Source organism: Acinonyx jubatus, chromosome A2 (assembly GCF_027475565.1).
Source record: "Acinonyx jubatus isolate Ajub_Pintada_27869175 chromosome A2, VMU_Ajub_asm_v1.0, whole genome shotgun sequence".
Lineage (NCBI taxonomy): Eukaryota > Metazoa > Chordata > Mammalia > Carnivora > Felidae > Acinonyx > Acinonyx jubatus.
The window spans coordinates 155,658,377-155,675,632 of NC_069383.1; the positions used below are offsets into that span (position 1 = coordinate 155,658,377).

A 17,256-nucleotide genomic window follows, 5' to 3' on the forward strand; every position below is an offset into this window, starting at 1 on the left:
CCCTCCCTCCTCCCCTCCATGTTTTTGCTCAATTTCCTGACCCAGCCCTCAAGTCCAAATGTAACCCCTACCGTCCTCAGCACCCCACCTCCTCCCTGTTTTCTCGATTCTCACCAACTCCCATCATGGAATATACCTACTTACCTTATTTACTGTCTGGGCCCCACTAGACTCTCCGCTCAGGGGTCAGGACTTTGGTCTGTTTGTGTCTCTGCAGTGCTGGCACAGGGCCTGCACCCCATAGACTTAGTAACACCCCACACAGGCCGCTGTCGCTGCCCCCCACTGACGGAGAACCCCTTCGGGCTTCCTGATCTGGCCCCTGCTGGGGCGTCAAGTTGTTTCTCCCCCTTCCCTCTGCCCTGAGGCTCCAGCCCCGCTGACCTATTTGGCAGACCCCCCCGGACAATCTTGTGACCTCTGTTCCACAACAGGGAGGCAGGGACGTGGGTCCCTATTTGTCAGATGGGGAACTGGCCCCTGGACAGTTGGGCCACCGGCACGAGATTCCTCAGCTAGGAGGTGGCCGAGCCAGGATTATTCAACCAATAATAATAATAATACTCTTTATATTGTATTGTACCGTTTTGTGGTCTATATATATTTTTTATTATTATAGCTACAACAGTAACAAATCATGGTGGTGGAAGATGGCACTCATCCAGCGCCTACTGTATACCTGGCCCACTCCTAAGCGTGCTACAGGGATTGAACTCACTTTTCTTCCCAATAGCCCTAGAAGGCAGGTGCTGTGATTTCCATTTGACAGATAGGGTAACTGAGGCACGGAGCGGTGAACTGACTTGCACAGTCCACAGGGCACCCCCATCTCATATCAGAGGTCCTGGACAAACCCGATCTCTTCCTCTTTCGGATCGTGTGGTCTTGGGGAGGTGATGTCCCTGGGCCTCAGTTTCCTCGTCTGTGAAACGGTCGGAACCTGGCCCAAGCGCAGGTGAGGGTCATAAAAGAGAGGGTCATAATCGCAGGGGCGTAGCTGGGAGTGGACGCTCCGTGAACAATGGCTGTGGCTGTTAGGATGCTCCCCCTTCTCTTCGCTGCGGTGGGGGAGGGAGACAAGCGTCCCCGGTGTCCTGCCTCCTGGTTTCTTGTGCTACCTGCCTATGCCCAGCACCCACGCAAGCTCAAGCTCATGCTGAGGTAGGGGGTCAGATGGGGTCTCTGGGTGGAGGGGGGCTGACAGGAAGCCCCCTGCCTGGGAGACAATGGCAGAGGAAGGGGCCGGGCCAGCCCCCACGCGGATGAGCCCGGCTGCTGGCTCCGGCAGGGCGGCACAGCTATTGTGAGGCCAGACAGCTGTCCCAGAGCCAGGAAGCCAGGGAAGAAAGTGGGAGGCCACTGGCCGACCCTGACCCCCCAAACCAGGGCAGGCCCGACAATGGGCCCTTTGTCTCCTCCTGCAGGCTGGACACCTGGATTCGCCAGGGCCGGGACCCCCAGCATCCACCTGCCTAGGGGCTCCCGGTGCAGAGCCCGGCCCAGCCCAGCCTGGGGAGTTAGGAGGCAGCGCTAAGTTGGGCCATATTTATAGTTCCCTGGCACCGCTGAGCAAACTTCTAAATATAGACGCCAAGCTATTTGGGGCCTCAGCCCTGGGGCAGAGTGGGAGTGAAGGCCACCACTGCTCGTGTGCCTCCCTGGCCTGGGCCCCCGAGACTCCCTGGGCCTGTCTCCTGGGGCTGAGGCTGTGGGCGGTCTTGGGGGGGCAGTTTGTCCGCTTGGATGGGGGTACACAGAGAGAGACGCGATGGAGTTGCCCACGGCCACGGCCACAGCCCAGGGCGACAAGAGGCTGGGACGCCTGCAAGGGGCGGGCACGCATGCGTTCCAGGCCCAGGAAGAGGGCACGCGTTTGTGCCCGCTGTCCCCAGCGCCCCGTTCTCCCACCTCATCCACCCCAAGACCCACTGGGGTAAGGCAAGTGGGTGTAGCTGTCACTTCAGTGTTCTTGGCTCTTCTAGGAAACAAAGGCCCCCAGGAAATGGCACGGGCACCCATAAGCCGCAAACAGACTTCAGCTCGTAACCCATTTCCCCTTCCCCATCGGTCTGACTTCACTGGTGGCCTGGGTGGGGGGCCGTGACGTGGCTGGGGGGGGGGTGGAGCTATAAATAGCCGGTTTATAAGCAGCTGCCGAGCTAGCCAGGCAGGAGGTGGCCCTGGAACCCAGGGAGCTTCTCAGGGGCACAGCTGAACCCCAAAGCGTCCCCAGCTTCACGCCTTCCCAGCAATCGCCAAGGTTTAGGGAAGTGAGGGGGACGTGAGAGACAAGCTGCTTAAAGCCCGAGACGTCAATGATTCTTTAAAGCAGCACCTTCACACCCTGGCCATTAAGACTTTGATGGAAGCTTAGTGGGTTCAGCAACCGTCTAAAGGGATTGGAGTTTCATACAGCCAGTGAGAGAAGCAAGGCGGGCCACGAGAGGGGCTGGCTCTTAGCAACACGCCCCTTTCCTTCTTTCTTTTTAAAGCTTGCTTATTTATTTATTTATTATGAAATTTTTTTTTAATGTTTATTTATTTTTGAGAAAGAGTCAGAGCGTGAGGGGGGGAGGGGCAGAGAGAGAGGGAGACACAGAATCCGAAGCAGGCTCCAGGCTCAGAGCTGTCAGCACAGAGCCCGAGGCGGGGCTCGAACCCACTGACTGTGAGATCATGACCTGAGCCGAAGTTGGACGCCCAACCGACTGAGCCACCCAGGCACCCCTATTTATTTTGAGAGAGAGAGAGAGAGTGCACAGACATGCGAGCAGGGGAAGAGCAGAGAGAAAGGGAGAGACAGAGAATCCGAAGCAGTCTCCTCACTCTCCCTCTCAGTGCGGAGCCTGATGCTGGGTTCAAACTCCCAAACCGTGAGATCATAACCCGAGCTGAAATCAAGAATTGGTCGTTTAACGGACTCAGCCACCCAGGCGCCCCAACATGCTCCTTTCTTAATTAAAAAAAAAAATTGAGGGGCACCTGGCTGGCTCAGTCGATGGAGAGTATGACTCTCATAGCAGGATTTTTTTCCAGCTCTCCTGCGGTATAACTGACAAATCAAATCGGGATATACTGAAAAGTGCACGATGTGATTGTGGTAGGAGCCTGAGGAAAAAAGCAGTGCCCAAAGCCCCCCGTGAAAGCCACCTTCATCATAAAGCTCACACACAGGAAATGAAACAAGGTAAGGGCTCGGCATATAAACATACATAAGAACACTTTAACTGACTGAGCCACCCAGGTGCCCCATCATAAGAACACTTTAAAAGAAAGCAAACGGACTCCACACTAAGTGCAGAGCCTGCTTGGGATTCTCTCTCTCTGCCCCTCCCTGCTCGCTCTCTCGCTCTCAAAATAAATAAAACATTTAAAATAAATAAAAATAAAAAAGCAAATGGGGAGAGAATAAGAAACAGAACTCAGGGTGGTGGAGGGAGGGAGCAGGGTCACGTCCCAGCTCACGGCGGGGGGGCCCCTAGGTGTGCCTTATGGAATTAAAAAAATTAATGCATAAAGTAAATTAAAGTGGGTCATGAGTAGACTGATGGCCACGACAATGATCTGTCATCGATTCTGGGAACCTGAGGCCTTGTAAATGTTTTTTCTTTGGAAATTTAAAAATCTTTAAAGGCTTTGGGGCGCCTGGCTGGCTCCATCGGTTGAGCGTCGACTTCGGCTCAGGTCATGATCTCGCGGTTTGTAAGTTCGAGACCCGGGTCGGGCTCTGTGCTGACGGCTGGCTCGGAGCCTGGAGCCTGCTTCGAGTTCTGCGTCCCCTCTCTCTCTCTCTGCCCCTCCCCTGCTTGTGCTCTGTCTCTGTCTCTCAAAACTAAATAAACGTTAAAATTTTTTTAAATGTTTAAAGGCTTTCATGAGAAGCAGTTAGAGACGGTGCAGGGGGCTGGAAAGCAGTGCTGAGAAGCAGTGGGGCTGGCAGTGGGTGGTGTGGGTAGAAGCTGGAAGCCACCAACAGGAAGCCCTGCAGCGAGAGCTGGGAGCGCTGGGCGACAGTCAGGGGCTTGCCCACCTCTTCCTCCCGGCTCTCAGCTTCTTCCCCATTCCGCAAGGGCTTCGGGGGGGTGGGGGGCCGCGGGCTGACCATGCCCAGGGAGGGTGGGTTCCGTCTCCAGGGCGCCAGCAACGGGGGCCCCCCAAGGTGGCGCAGGGCGGGAGAGGAAGAGGGTTCAGGCTGACCGCCCACATCAACGTCTCCCCATGCCTCAGTTTCCCCTGTCAGATTGGGGTCTCCCTTCACCACACTGGAGAACTATTTGGCCCCTCCTGACGTTAGGCAGAGTTGCCCTGACACCCAGCAATTCCGCTCTTAGGTACGTGCCCGAGAGAACCGAACCGAAGCCAGGGACTCCAACAAATTGAGGGGGAAACAACCCAAGGGCCCATCGACGGGGGAAGGAATCACCAAAGCGTGGCGCAGCCACATGATGGAATGTTACTCAGTCACAGAAAAGGAAGTTCTGATCGTTGTTACGACGTGGACCCAGGTGGTGGTTGCACAAGATCGTGAATGTGCTCAGCACCATTGGATTCACTCTTCAGTGGTTAATTTCATGTCGTGGCAGCCTTACCTGAGCGTAAAAAAAATCCTGAGTGGTCTGGGGCAGTGTCCCCCCCCCGCCCCGGGGAACCTTTCCTGTCGCAGCCTCTCCTTCGTGACTCCCAGCACCCCCCTCCCCCACCGCCTCGGTTCACCTTTCCACTGCCTTGAGAGGAAGCAGGCACGACCCTCCTCCTCTTACAGACCTGACAGTCATACATTCACTCGGGAAACACTGCTTGACAGGCACCAGAGGTGCGGGTGTGAAGAAGTCAGTCCACACCTCTGCCCTGTGGGGCTGACATCCTGTCCCAAAGAAGACTGTCCCAGAGAAGGCTGTGGAGGTCGTTAAGGACGAGAAAATCAAGCAGGCTGACAACAGAGGGTCGTGCTGGGGGTTGCCCAAACTAAATAGGGCAGTTGGGGAAGGCCTCACCAAGAAGGTGACATTTGGGGAAGGACCTGAAGGAAGTGAGGAAGGAGGGGCGGTGAAGCTATCTGAGGAAGAGGGTTCCAGGCAGAGGGGACAGACTGCGCAAAGACCCTGAGGCAGGAGCGGGCCTGGGGTGGAACAGCAAGGAGGCCGGTGTGGCTGAAGCTAAATGAGTGAGAGGGGAGGGGAGGGGAGGGGCGATAAGGCCGGAGACGTAATGGGGTGAGATTGTGCACAGCGAGCAATGAAATCAGAGGTGATATTCAACATACTTAATACCCAGCAAGGCATGGCAGCTGATCAGTTAGAAGAGCACCGTCAACCCCACATGGCTTCTCTCCTGTCCCCTCGTTTCCAATGGACTCTGCTGAGCCCTTGGGGGACCCGGACCCTCCGCTTGTTTCCACTGTTCACTGTCCCGCCTCCTTCCTGTGCACCTGCTACAGCCAGGGCTGTGTCCCCCGCCCCTTCAACAGCACCTGTTCAGCAACGGTTTCATGGATGAATGTCAAAGTCGTGTTTATTGCGGCTGTATCTTTCACAACTTTAAACATCCTGGTAATCTCTTTCGTTTTCATTTATACGTTTTCCTTTTTGCCATTTTCTCCCTTCTTCCTTTCTCGCTCTCTCTCTCTCTCTCTTTCCCCTCCCTCCTTCTTTCTCTCTTTCAACAGAAAGAGCGGTCCCTTTGCTCCACCGCTGAACTAGAGGGCGAGGCCATGGCTCTCAGGTTCCTAGGAGTGCAGGCCTAACCCTGAGAGCCAGCGACCCCCTAACTTTTGCCCCTGGGTGCCTCCCTGTCCCCATCCTAGTCTTAGCCCTGAACCTTCCACAGGCAGCAGCCTTAACCGGATTTACTATCACCCGCCTCCACCCCTACCGATGTAGCTCTTTCTTTCTGCCGCTTTCTACTTCTGGACGTGGCTCGGCTTTCCTTTTGTGACTAGGGCAGAAAGGTTACTTTCAAAAGAAATTCATTTAAGAATTAAAAGGAAGGAAAGGAGAAGCAAGTTGATCGAAGGAACAATCTGTGGCCCACAGAGAGAGGAATGGACGATGTTTCTGAGCTGCCAGGCAGCTCCCTGGTGTAGGAGGTTAGGAAAGGGTGGCTCGCCTGGGTTCTGTGTGCAGGTGGGAAGCCCCCTGGGCCAAAAGTGTCCTCTGTGCTGCTACTGGGAGCCAGGAAGAGAGGGCCCCTCTGGACAGACAGCATCATTTTCTTCTGAGTGGCCCGAGGAGGGACTTGTCTGAGAACATTTCAGGTTGGCCCCCCCGTGTCTGGGGGCAAGGGTGTCACAGGGGATCTCCCTGGCCCCCGGTCTTGTGCCCAGTGACCAAGTTCAGTGGTGCAGTTCAGCGGCACCTGCTTCTCTCCCCCAGCTTCTGCCCAGCCCAAGGAGTCAGTCCTGGGGATGCCGCAGGCTGCTTAGTTGCCCACGGGGCCAGGCAGCCGTGGCATTGGCAAGGAGACTGGCCCTCACGTCGTGAGGTTTCTGTGAAACAGAGTCACTAAAAATCCCCCAATGACCAACAAGCACACCAAAAGATGCTCGACATCCCTACTCACCAGGGAAATGTACATCAAAACCACAGCAACGTACCTCCTGCAGTATTTCAAATGGCTACTATTTTTTTTTTTTTAATTTTTAATGGTTTGGGGTTTTTTTGAGAGAGAGAGAGAGACAGAATGTGAATGGGGGAGGGGCAAAGAGAGAGGGAGACACAGAATCCAAAGCAGGCTCCGGGCTCTGAGCGGTCAGCCCAGATCCCGACGCGGGGCTCGAACTCAAGAACTGCGAGATCATGACCTGAGCCGAAGTCAGATGCTCAACCGACTGAGCCACCCAGGCGCCCTCCCTTTTTTTTTTTTTTTTTTTTTTTAATTTTAGAGAGAGGGGAGAGGCAGAGGGAGAGGGAGAAAGAATCGTAAGCAGGCTCTGTGCTGAGTGCGGGGGCTCGATCTCAGAACTGTGAGATCGTGACCTGAACTGAAATCAAGAGGTGGACGCTTCGCGCCCCTCAAATGGCTACTATTAAAAAAAATAATAAGAAGTCTTGGCCAAGATGTGGAGACATTGGAACCCTTGTGGACTGTTATTTGGAGTGTGAACTGGTGCAGCCGCTGTGGACAAGAGTCTGGCTAAAAGTCACACGTAGAATTAGCACATGATCCAGCAATCCCTCTTCTGGGTATGTCTACCCAAAAGACTCGAAAGGAAGAGCAAGTTGTACACCCGTGTTCCTAGCAGCGTTATTCACGATAGCTGAAAAGGAGAATCAACCGAAGTTTCTATCAACGGACAAATGGATAAATAACACGTAGAGTCATACAACGGAATAGTATTCAGTCTTAAAAAGGAAGGAAATTCTGACACATGCTGTGACATATACGAGCCTTGACGACATCATGCCGAAGGCAAAAAGCCAGTCACTGAAAGACAAATACTGTCTGATTCCACTTATATGAGGTCACGGAAGTATATTCACATTCATAGAAACAGAAAGTAGAATGGTGGCTGCTGGGAGTGGGAGGATGGTGGGGAGAGAGGGGCACGGGGCCCTGTCGTTCCGTGGGTAGTGACTTTCATTTTGCAAGATGAGAAGGATGGAAACCTTTTTCAAGATGAAGAGGTCGGTTTCACAACAGCGCAGCTATGCTTAACCCGACTGAGCGGTACATGTGAAAAGGGTTAAGCTGATGATTTATGGTCTATGTTTTTTAGCACTTGAAAATTTTTGGGGGGCGCCTGGGTGGCTCAGTGGGTTAAGCGTCCGACTTTGGCTCGGGTCATGATCTCACAGTCCATGAGTTCGAGCCCCGCGTCTGGCTCTGTGCTGACAGCTCAGAGCCTGGAGCCTGCTTCGGATTCTGGGTCTCCCACTCTCTCTGTTCCTCCCCTGCTCATGCTCTGTCTCTCTCTGTCTCAAAAATAAATAAAAACATTAAAAAAATAATTTTTTTTTGGAAGAAAGGAAGAACATTCTAACCCAGGCTACAGCTTAGAAGAACATTGAGCACAATATGCTGAGTGAAATGAGCCAGTCACAAAAAACAGATACTATATGATTCTATTTGTATGAGGTCCCTAGAGTGGTCACCTCCACAGAGACAGAAGGAGGACCGGTTGGGGAGGCAGTGTGTAATGGGGACAGAGTTTCAGTTTGGGAAGATGAACAAGTTCTGTGGACGGACGGTGGGTTGCACGACAGTGTGAATGTCCTTAATGCCACGGAGCTGGACACTTAAAGATAGTTGGGGTGGTACAAAAAAAAAAAAAGTTGGGGTGGTAAATCTTAGACTATGGGTATTTCACCGCATTTAACAAATAAAATCTAGGGGGCGCCTGGTGGCTCAGTCGGTTAAGCGTCCAACTCGTGATACTGGCTCAGGTCATGATCTTATGGGTTCGTGGGTTCAAGCCCCGTGTCAGGCTCTGCACTGGCCGGCGCGGTGCCACCAACTCGAGTTTGCCCCTCCCCAAGTCGCGCATGCGCGCGCTCTCGCTCGAACTAAAGAAATCAGCTGAAAAATAAATCAAGTCCAGGAAGAGAAGGTAAGACAGGGCTGCCGCTGGACCCACCAACCCAATGGGCCTGCCGGGGGTCAGGAATCTGGGACAGGCCCCCCAGTGAGTCAATACCAATTATACTTGGAAGCCTTTTACGTTTCGGTCCCTCCCTGGACCTTCCCGCCTAGCCCCGGACACCCAGCTGCCCCCTGGGCCTCACTCGGGGGTGCTACAACGGCCACTGGGGCCAGTCACCACCATTCTCGCTTTCCCGCCCCACACAAGGAAAGAAACCACTGCCCCACCCACTTGTGTGGCCACGTGACTTGCTTTGGCCAATGAAATGTGAGCAGCTGGCTATGACACGTGTCACTTCCGGGCGGAAGCTTTACAAGCCGGTGCGCCGCGCTGATTTCTTTTCCTTCTGCTACAGCAACCTGCAGGGTGCCGTGCGGTGGCCGAGTGGGAAGTAAGATCTGTGATTTGTTTTTTAAAGTGTATTTTTTTTGTGAGAGAGAGAGATTACACATGCGCGGTGGGGGGAAGAACAGAGAGAGTGGGAGAGAGAATCCCAGGCAGGCTCCGTGCCGTCAGCACAGAGCACGACGTGGGGCTGGATCTCACAACCTTGGGATCATGACTTGAGCCGAAATCAAGAGTCCCACGCTTAACCGACTGAGCCACCCAGGCACCCCCAGATCTCTGATGTTTTAAGCCCCTAGGATCTGGGGCTCGCTTGTTACCGCAATGGAACCGAGCCTGCCCTGATTCTGAGGCGGCAGCCGACATCTGAGTCCCTTCCTGGGTATGCTGATGGGGTTCTTCTGTGAACCCCAGGGCTGGACCTCCGGTAAGAAGTGAAGCACTCACCTCAGAAAGCAAAACTTAAGGGGGTGCCAAAGAACTCAAACAGTCAACATGAAGACTGTTTTAGGGCACCTGGGTGGCTCAGTCCGTTAAGTGTCTGACTTTGGTTCAGGTCATGTTCTCATGGTTAATGGTTTAGGGCCCCGCGTCAGGCTCTGAGCTGACAGCTCAGAGCCTGGAGCCTGCTGCAGATTCTGTGTTTCCCTCTCTCTTTGCCGTTCCTCTCTCTCTCTCTCTCTGTCTCAAAAATAAAACATTAAAAAAATTTTTTAAAGATGAATACCGTTCTAATGCACTGCTTTAAATAATCAAAATTAATGCAAAATATCCATGATAAAATAAAATAGGAAAATTTCAAGTGAAGATAGGATCAGTCACAGTGATGTGCTGAGACCTACGGGAGCCTGAGGTAAAGGGAAAAATCAATGTATGCCTCACTCACCTTACTCTAGTCCCCCGCTCCCCCCCCTCCCCCCTGTAAACACCCATGATGTTTTGCTCGAGGGCTTTCTATGGCCCCTGTGGATGCAGGTCGGAACTGGGAGGGAACTGACATCCTGGGACCAAACCTCCACCAGTTTCGGCGGGTCAGTACCCCAGCTCCCTCACCCCTCTTGTGGGATAATGGAGGTGCATGTCCTACACAGTCTCTCAGAGGTTCCTGGAGGGTAGGGTGGGGTGGGGCTGAGTCCCGGTGTCTGCAGAAGTAATGTACACGTTCAAAGTCTCTGTATTTGCTGCCTACCCCTCCCCACCTCACTTCCCAGCTTCTCCACTCATGCTTTCTAGGATCCGCTTCTCATAAAGTACCTGCACTCAGATCCTTGTCTCAGGCTCTGCAATTGAGGGAGGCCCACCCAAGGCAAATGTCTGTTACAATTTTTTTCAACACGGCCAACACTGTAGCTCCTGATTCGCCTCCCGACCTCTGGCCAAACCTGCTGGGCTAGTGATTTACTGCTGTGTAACAAATTTTACTCCAAATGTGGGGGCTTAAAATAACAGCAAACCATAGATGTGAGTCAGGAATGGGGTCTGGATTCTCTGGGTTCTTTGCTTCAGGGTCCCTCACAAGCTGCCATCCAAGACTTCCCAAGGGGGAAGTCTCAGTCTTGTGTGACCTAATCTTGAAAGTGACATCCCATCACCTTTGTCTTACTCTGTTGTTATAAATGAGTCACAAGGTCCTGCCCACACTCAAGGGGAGGGGATTACACGGGGTGCAGACACCAGGAGACAGGGATCATGGGGTCATCTTGGAGGCTGTCCCTTCTTAGCGTATGGCTCCACCACCAGCTCAGCTGTTCAGGCTGCAACTGGGGGTACCCTCACAAGCTCTTCTCTTTCTGCAATCCTGTCCACAAGGCCCTCTACCCTGGCTCCAGATGGTCAGCTCTGAGCTCCCCTCCTTCCCTCCCCCTGGGCTGGCCATGTCGGCTTTCTTCCTATTCTTGGAAGCCCAGTCCTACCACAGGCCCTTTGCACTTCTTGTTCCCTCTGCCTGGAATTCTCTGCCCTCAGACATTGGCATGGCTTCTCTTCCAGGGTCTCTCACCAGACTGCCATTCAGGTGGCAGCTAGGGCTGTGGTCTCATCTGAAGGCTCCATCAGGTAAGGATGCCCTTCCTTCTGGCCTTAGTTTCAACATGAAATCCTTAAAGATGCATTCCTGGCCCACTGTAACATTTAGCCCTGCTCACTAGAGTTAACTCTGCGGGTTTGGGGTGCTTGAATCCTGTACGTTCTGTGTGCAGGACTGGCCCTTGCTCTGCTCCTGGACGGGCATCTTTCAGCCCCCAGAGTGTCCTGCCTGATAGGAGTGTCTGTATACCTAGGACCTTAGCCATACCAGATGGTCCATGGTCACAATATGATTTATGGTGACGGCCTTGGGCCACCATGCGGCATCAGCTTGACCTCCAGAGTGGAGTGTGAGGTCAGCCATGTGAGTGGTCAGCCTGCCTATGTGACCGACTCTCAGAAAAACCCCAGACACCAAGGCGAGCTTCCCCGGTTGTCGGTACTCTGCGTGTGCCGCAGAGAATCAAAGGCTGTCTGCATGACTCCATGGGGAGGGGACACCTGGGAGCTCGTGCCTGGTCTCTCCTGGATCCTGCCCTGTGCACCTTGATCCCTTGATTTTAAGTGCATCCTTTCCCTGTAATAAACTGTGACTGTACCTGCTTTTCTGAGTTCCGGGAATCCTAGGGAATCGTTCACCCTGAGGGTGGTCCTGGGGACCCCTGGCCCAAGCCCTCAGGATCTTTATCGCCCTTGTCACTACTAAATGGTATGTTCTTGCTTGTTTGGCATTTCCTGTCTGTCTCCTCTGAGATCGAGGGCTCCAGAAGGCCAGGACCTTGTCGGTCATTCTCATGAGAGGCTAAAGAGCAGGGCGGCCAGGGGTCTGGTCCTGGCTACTTTCTGGCAGTGTGGCCCTGGGTAACCAGTTAACCCTCTCCATGCTCCAGTCTTCTTGTCTGTAAAGAGAGGACAGAAGCACTCATTCCTCCTTGGGAGGTGGGCGGACAGGATCTATTAATGCCTACAAAGTTCTTGATAAGTAGTAGCTTCTAAGCACTGGTCACTGTGTCTCCCAGTAGCCTGACCAAGGTCGGGCAGGTCAGTGCTCATAAAGGGCAAATGAATTCGGGAGGCCCTTCCGAGGCCTCTGACATAGGGAGGCATGCGGGGACCAGAGACGGCCCAGATGGTGGGGAGGAGGAGGGGCTCAGAGGCCAGAGGATGGGAGAGGTGCCAGGGAGGGTCAGATGCCCACCCTCTAGCTCCGGCCACATGCAGGCCCTGCCTGCCTGGGGGGGACTTCCTGGGGAGCCGGACCCACTGTGGCAACCAGGGAGGGGGCCCGTGGGAGTGGCAGGCTGGGTAGGGAGGGAGAGGGTGGGAAAAACCGAATCCCCTGGTCAGGGCTCCTAGGAGGAAGTGTGTGGGAGGTCTGGGGGGGTCAGGGCAGCTGGAACCGGGGCCGTGGGCGGGCGCCGGCTGGGCCCCAAGGGAAGTCTGTGCTGGGCGGCCGCCGGTCTGGCCTGGCTCGGGAGGAGGCCTCCCTGCTGCTGGACACCCTGGAGACGCTGCCAGATGCGGCCCTGGCCCCCCAGGAGGAATGTGCCCCCCTCGCCACCCCCTGCTTCTAGACTCTTCCACATAAGGCTTTCGGGGGGTGCTCATGCCATATGAGTTCAGGACAAAGGAATCAGAAGCACATGGGCTGGATTCCCCAGGGAGGACAAGTTCTGGAACCAAAGACTGAAAGGAAGAGCCAGAGGGGTACTGGGATCGGACTCGGGACGCAGGGGGAGGGGGTGCTTGGCTCGGAGCAGCCTCCGCCCCACGTGGTGCCCCCCTCGCTGGTCTCTCAAGTCACAGCCAAGCCTTCGCCACCACGGGGGCCAGGCGTGCGGCCTGGGTGCCTTCCTCTCTCTGTCTCAGCCTCCCTTTCTTTCCCTGGCGGCCCAGATGCTCAGCTCAAGTTACTGGGAGTTATCCACGTCTCTGTCTCTGTCCCCCTCTCTCTGTCCCTCTCTCCTGCACCAGCAAACCCGGAGGGCGCTACTTTTTATTTTGAGAGAGAGAGAGAGCCAGCTGGGGCGGGGCAGAGAGAGGGAGACAGAATCTCAAAGTGGGGCTCGAACTCACAAACCGTGGGACTGTGAGATCATGACCTGAGCTGAAGTCAAGAGTCCAGATGCTCAAAAGACTGAGCCACCCAGGCGCCCCCTGAGGGCTCTGCTTTCAAAATCTAGCCAGAATCCACCTGCCTTCCACTGCCTCCAGGGCTGGGCCTGGATCGCCCCATCATCTCCCACTGGGATCAGTGCAGTCACCTCTGCCCTGGTCCTCCCACTCCCACGCTCAGCCCCACAGCTGTTCCCCCAGCAGTGGCCAGAAGGCGCCCTGGAACACCTGAGTCGGGTCCCATCCCTTCCCTGGTCAGGAAGCCTCTGTGGCTCCCATCTCACTGAGAGCCAAAGTCAGAGTCCTCCCCATGACCCGAAAGGCTCTGCCCATTCCCCTCCCTGCCCTCCCCTCCTCCTCTCCTCCTCACTATTCCCTCTGGCCCAGTGGCTTCCTCGCTGTTCCCACTGTTCCCGGCATGCTCCCACCCCAGGGCCTTTGCACTTGCAGTTTCCCCTGCTTGCTGCCCTCCTTCCCTAGATCTCCACATGGCTCTCTCCTCACTTCCTTCAGGTATTGGCTCAGACACCACCTCCGCAGAGAGCCTCCCCTGACCCCCAACTTAAAACTGCACTCGCCCAGTACCTGAGCCCCCCAGGCACCCTCCTTAGCATAGAATTTGCCCATCGTATGCATACAGTTCAATGATTTCTAGTACCTTTTGCTGAGTTGTGCAACCATCACCACAAACCAGTGTCTGAGAACACTTCTGTCACCCCAGAGTCCCCTCGTCCCCCTTGCAATCTTTCTCCACTCTCCTCCCGGGCCTCTCATCTGCTTTCTCTCCCTGTGGCTTTGTCTTTTCTAGAAATGCCACACAAACGGAATCATACACTTTGTAGTATTTTGTGCCTGGCTTTTTGTACGCGGTCTGTTTCTGAGGCTCATCCACGTTGCCGCAGTTATCAAAAGGCTGTTCTTTCTCGTTGATGAGTAATATTCCATTAGACGAATGGACCATACTTTGTTTCTCCATCCCTCTGGTGACAGAGATTCAGGTCGTTCCCACCTCTTAGTTGCCGTGAATAATGCTGCTGTGAACACTCACGTCCACGTATGCTTTTCCTTTCTGGATCCTGTGGTCAATGTGTGTTTAACTTTTTAAGAAACTGTCAGATTGACCCGTATTTGCCATCCAGATGTGCTGTTTGCCAAAGTATCTGCTCAAATCCTTTGCTCATTTTCAAACTAGGACTCGGGCTTCTTTTTCTTTAGTGCAGGCAGGGGAGGGACAGAGAGAGAGGGAGAGAGGATCGCAAGCAGGCTCCGAGCTGCCCGCGCCGAGCCCGATGCAGGCCTTGAACCCGGGAACTGTGAGATCATGACCTGAGCCAAAACCAACAGTCAGACACGTAGAGCCACCCAGGCGCCCCGGGGACTCTGGTTTTCTTACTGAGTTTTAAAACAATTCTTTTTCAACTGCTTGTTGCTGGTATAGAGAAATAGAATTTATTTTTGCATACGGACCTTGTGTCCAGGAGCCTTGCTAAATTCACTTAACCCCATTAGCTCATCAGTAGATTTCGTTATATCCGCCAGTTACTAACTGCGTCACTCACAAATGGTGAAGATTTTATTTACTACGTTTCGATCTGTACATGTTCTCTGGTCTTTTCTTTCTTTGTTGCCCCGCCTGGGAAGCTCTAGCGTGATGTTGAAAGAAGTGGTGACAACAGCTATTCTTTTCTTGTCCTGATCTCCAGGGGAAATCTTTCACTATTTCACAACCGAGTTTTACATGTGCTGTGGTCTTCCCCCTTTTTCTTTTCTTTTCTTTTCTTTTTTCTTTTCCCTTTTTTTCTCTTTTCTCTTTTCTTCTTTTCTCTTTTTTCTCCTTTTCTTTTTCTTTTTTTCCTTTTTTTCTTTTATTCTTATCTTTTCTCTTTTTTCTTTTCTTTTCTCTTTTTTCTCTTTTCTTGTATTCTCTTCTCTTTTTTCTCTTTTCTTTCTTTCCTTTTTCTTTCATTCTTTCTTCTTTCTTTCCTTCCTTCCTTTTTCTTTCTCTTTCTTTCTTTTCCTTCCTTTTGTTTCTTTCTTTTTCTCACTTTCTTTTCTTTCCTTTTTTTAAATTTTTTTTTTTTTTTTTTAATGTCCATCTACCTTTGAGACAGAGAAAGACAGAGGGCGAGCAGGGGAGGGGAAGAGAGAGAGGGAGGCACAGAATCTGAAGCAGGCTCCAGGCCCCAAGCTGTCAGCACAGAGCCCGGCACAGGGCCTGAACTCATAAGTCGCGAGATCATGACCTGAGCCGAAGTCAGCGGCCCAACTGACTGAGCCACCAAGGCGCCCCTCTTTTCTTTCCTTCCTTTTTTTCTTTCCTTCCTTTTTTCTTTCTCTTTCTTTCTTTCTTTCTTTCTTTCTTTCTTTCTTTCTTTCTTTCTCTTTCTTTCTTTCTCCTTTTCTTTCTTTCATTCTTTCTCTCCTTCCTTCTTTCCTCTCTCTCTTTCTTTCCTTCTTTCTTTCTTTTCCTTCTCTCTTTCCTTTTTGTAGGTGCCACATCAAAGCTTAGAAGTTCCTTTCTATTTCTACCTTGGTTAGAGTCTTAAACACGAATGAACACTAAATCTTAGTGTTGGGTTTGAGAACTCTTTATATACTCTGGATACAAGCCCCTCACCAGAGGTACGATCTGCACATATTTCCCCCCAAGGCTGCGGGTTTTCTTTTCATTTTCCTTAAGTCTTCTGAAGCGCACAAATCTTCATTTTGACGAGTCCAATTTACGAACGTTTTGTTTCACAGAGCGTGCTTTTGGTGATAGAGCAAAGGGATCTTTGCCTAAGCCAAGGTCGCAAAGATTTCTTTGTATGTTTCTCTCCTAGAGGTTTTATCGCCTCGGGTTTTACATTTAGGTCTACAGCCTATTTAGAGTTACTTTTTGTGTAGGACGTGAAGCAGGACCCAGGTCGCTGTTCTGGTTCTCTTCTTGCAAGTGTCTGTCCTATTCTTGATGGGGGTGGGGGGGCTATTCCTGTTTTAACATTGGCTCCCAGCTCCCCTGCCTGTACTTTTCCCACCAGGGCCAGGCCAGGCCGCTGGAGAGAGAGCCACAGCAGTATGCCCAAACAGGATGTTGCCCAACTCTCTCAGGGCTGAAATCCAACCTCTAGGGCCCTTATCAGTACGTCCATCACCAGCTCTGAACCCAGCCCGACCACGGGGCCTGCCACCCTACCCTTGCCCCTTCCAGTAACTTGGGGCTTGTGCAGGAGCCTTGATATCCAAACAGAGCAAGGTGTCAGCGGGGCCAACAGACCCCTGTGCCTTCCTGGAGGGGGCAGCTCCTGTCTCCTCGGCCTTCCCCACCCAGGTTGGCCTCTGGGTGACCCAGCTTCCTTCCTTTCCCAAACCTCAGGCTGGGTCGTGCCTCCGGTGCCCCCAGCTACACCTGTTGTCCCCAGCATGAAGAGGGCAAAAAGCAAACATGTCTAGCAGCCATGCCGAAGCATGTCCTGGATCGGGGTGTTGTGGGGGTTCCCTGCCTCGTGGGGAGGGGAACTCCTAGTGGCCTGTCCTCCTGGGCAGACCTGCAGAGGCCATGCGGGATAGAGACCCAGCCTTTGGTGAAAGACTAGCTCACAGTGAGGACAAGGCCAGTCGTTTACACATAAAATCTGTGTGTGTGTGTGTGTGTGTGTGTGTGTGTGTGTATGAGGGCCACCTTGTTGGGCTGACCATCATTCTTCCTGTGGGCACCTGAGTCAGGTCAGGTCCGGTCCTGTCCCTCCTCTGCTCAGAATCCTCTGCGACTCCCACCTTCCTCAGGGTAAAACCCCAAATCCTCTCGAGGCCCACAAGGCCCTGCATGCTTGGTCCTGTTGCCTCCCACCCTCCCTCCAGCTGCACAGGCCTCCTTGCTGTTCCGCAAACACATGGGGCATGCTCCTGCCTCAGGATCTCCTCCTGGGCTGTTCCCTCTGTCTGGAACACCCTTTCCCAGATATTTTCACTCCTTCTGCCTCTTGTCTTTGCTAAGATACCACCTCCTATTAAAGTCTCAGATCCTTTCCCCGCAGCCCCTGTCCTTTTTTTCTGCTTTAATTTTCCCCGCAGCACACATCCCCTTGGGATGGCGCTGTAATTCACGTATTTACCTGGAGTGTCAGCCTCACAAGGGCAGGGGCTTTTCTGCCTTGTTCACTGCTGTATCCCCAGCACCCAGACCAGGGCCAGGAACACAGCAGGTGATCAGT

The 17,256-nt window shown here is 53.2% G+C and overlaps 1 long non-coding RNA gene across 1 annotated transcript in view; it reads left to right on the plus strand.

Moving 5' to 3' along the window:
• Window positions 1–8,458: 8,458 nt before the first annotated feature.
• LOC128314941 (uncharacterized) overlaps window positions 8,459–17,256 on the plus strand; it is a 30,096-nt gene continuing 21,298 nt past the window's right edge. Inside the window, exons 1-2 of the long non-coding RNA XR_008297234.1 lie at window positions 8,459–8,969; window positions 10,913–10,978. This is a non-coding gene — a long non-coding RNA (uncharacterized LOC128314941). The remainder of the gene's footprint in view (window positions 8,970–10,912; window positions 10,979–17,256) is intronic.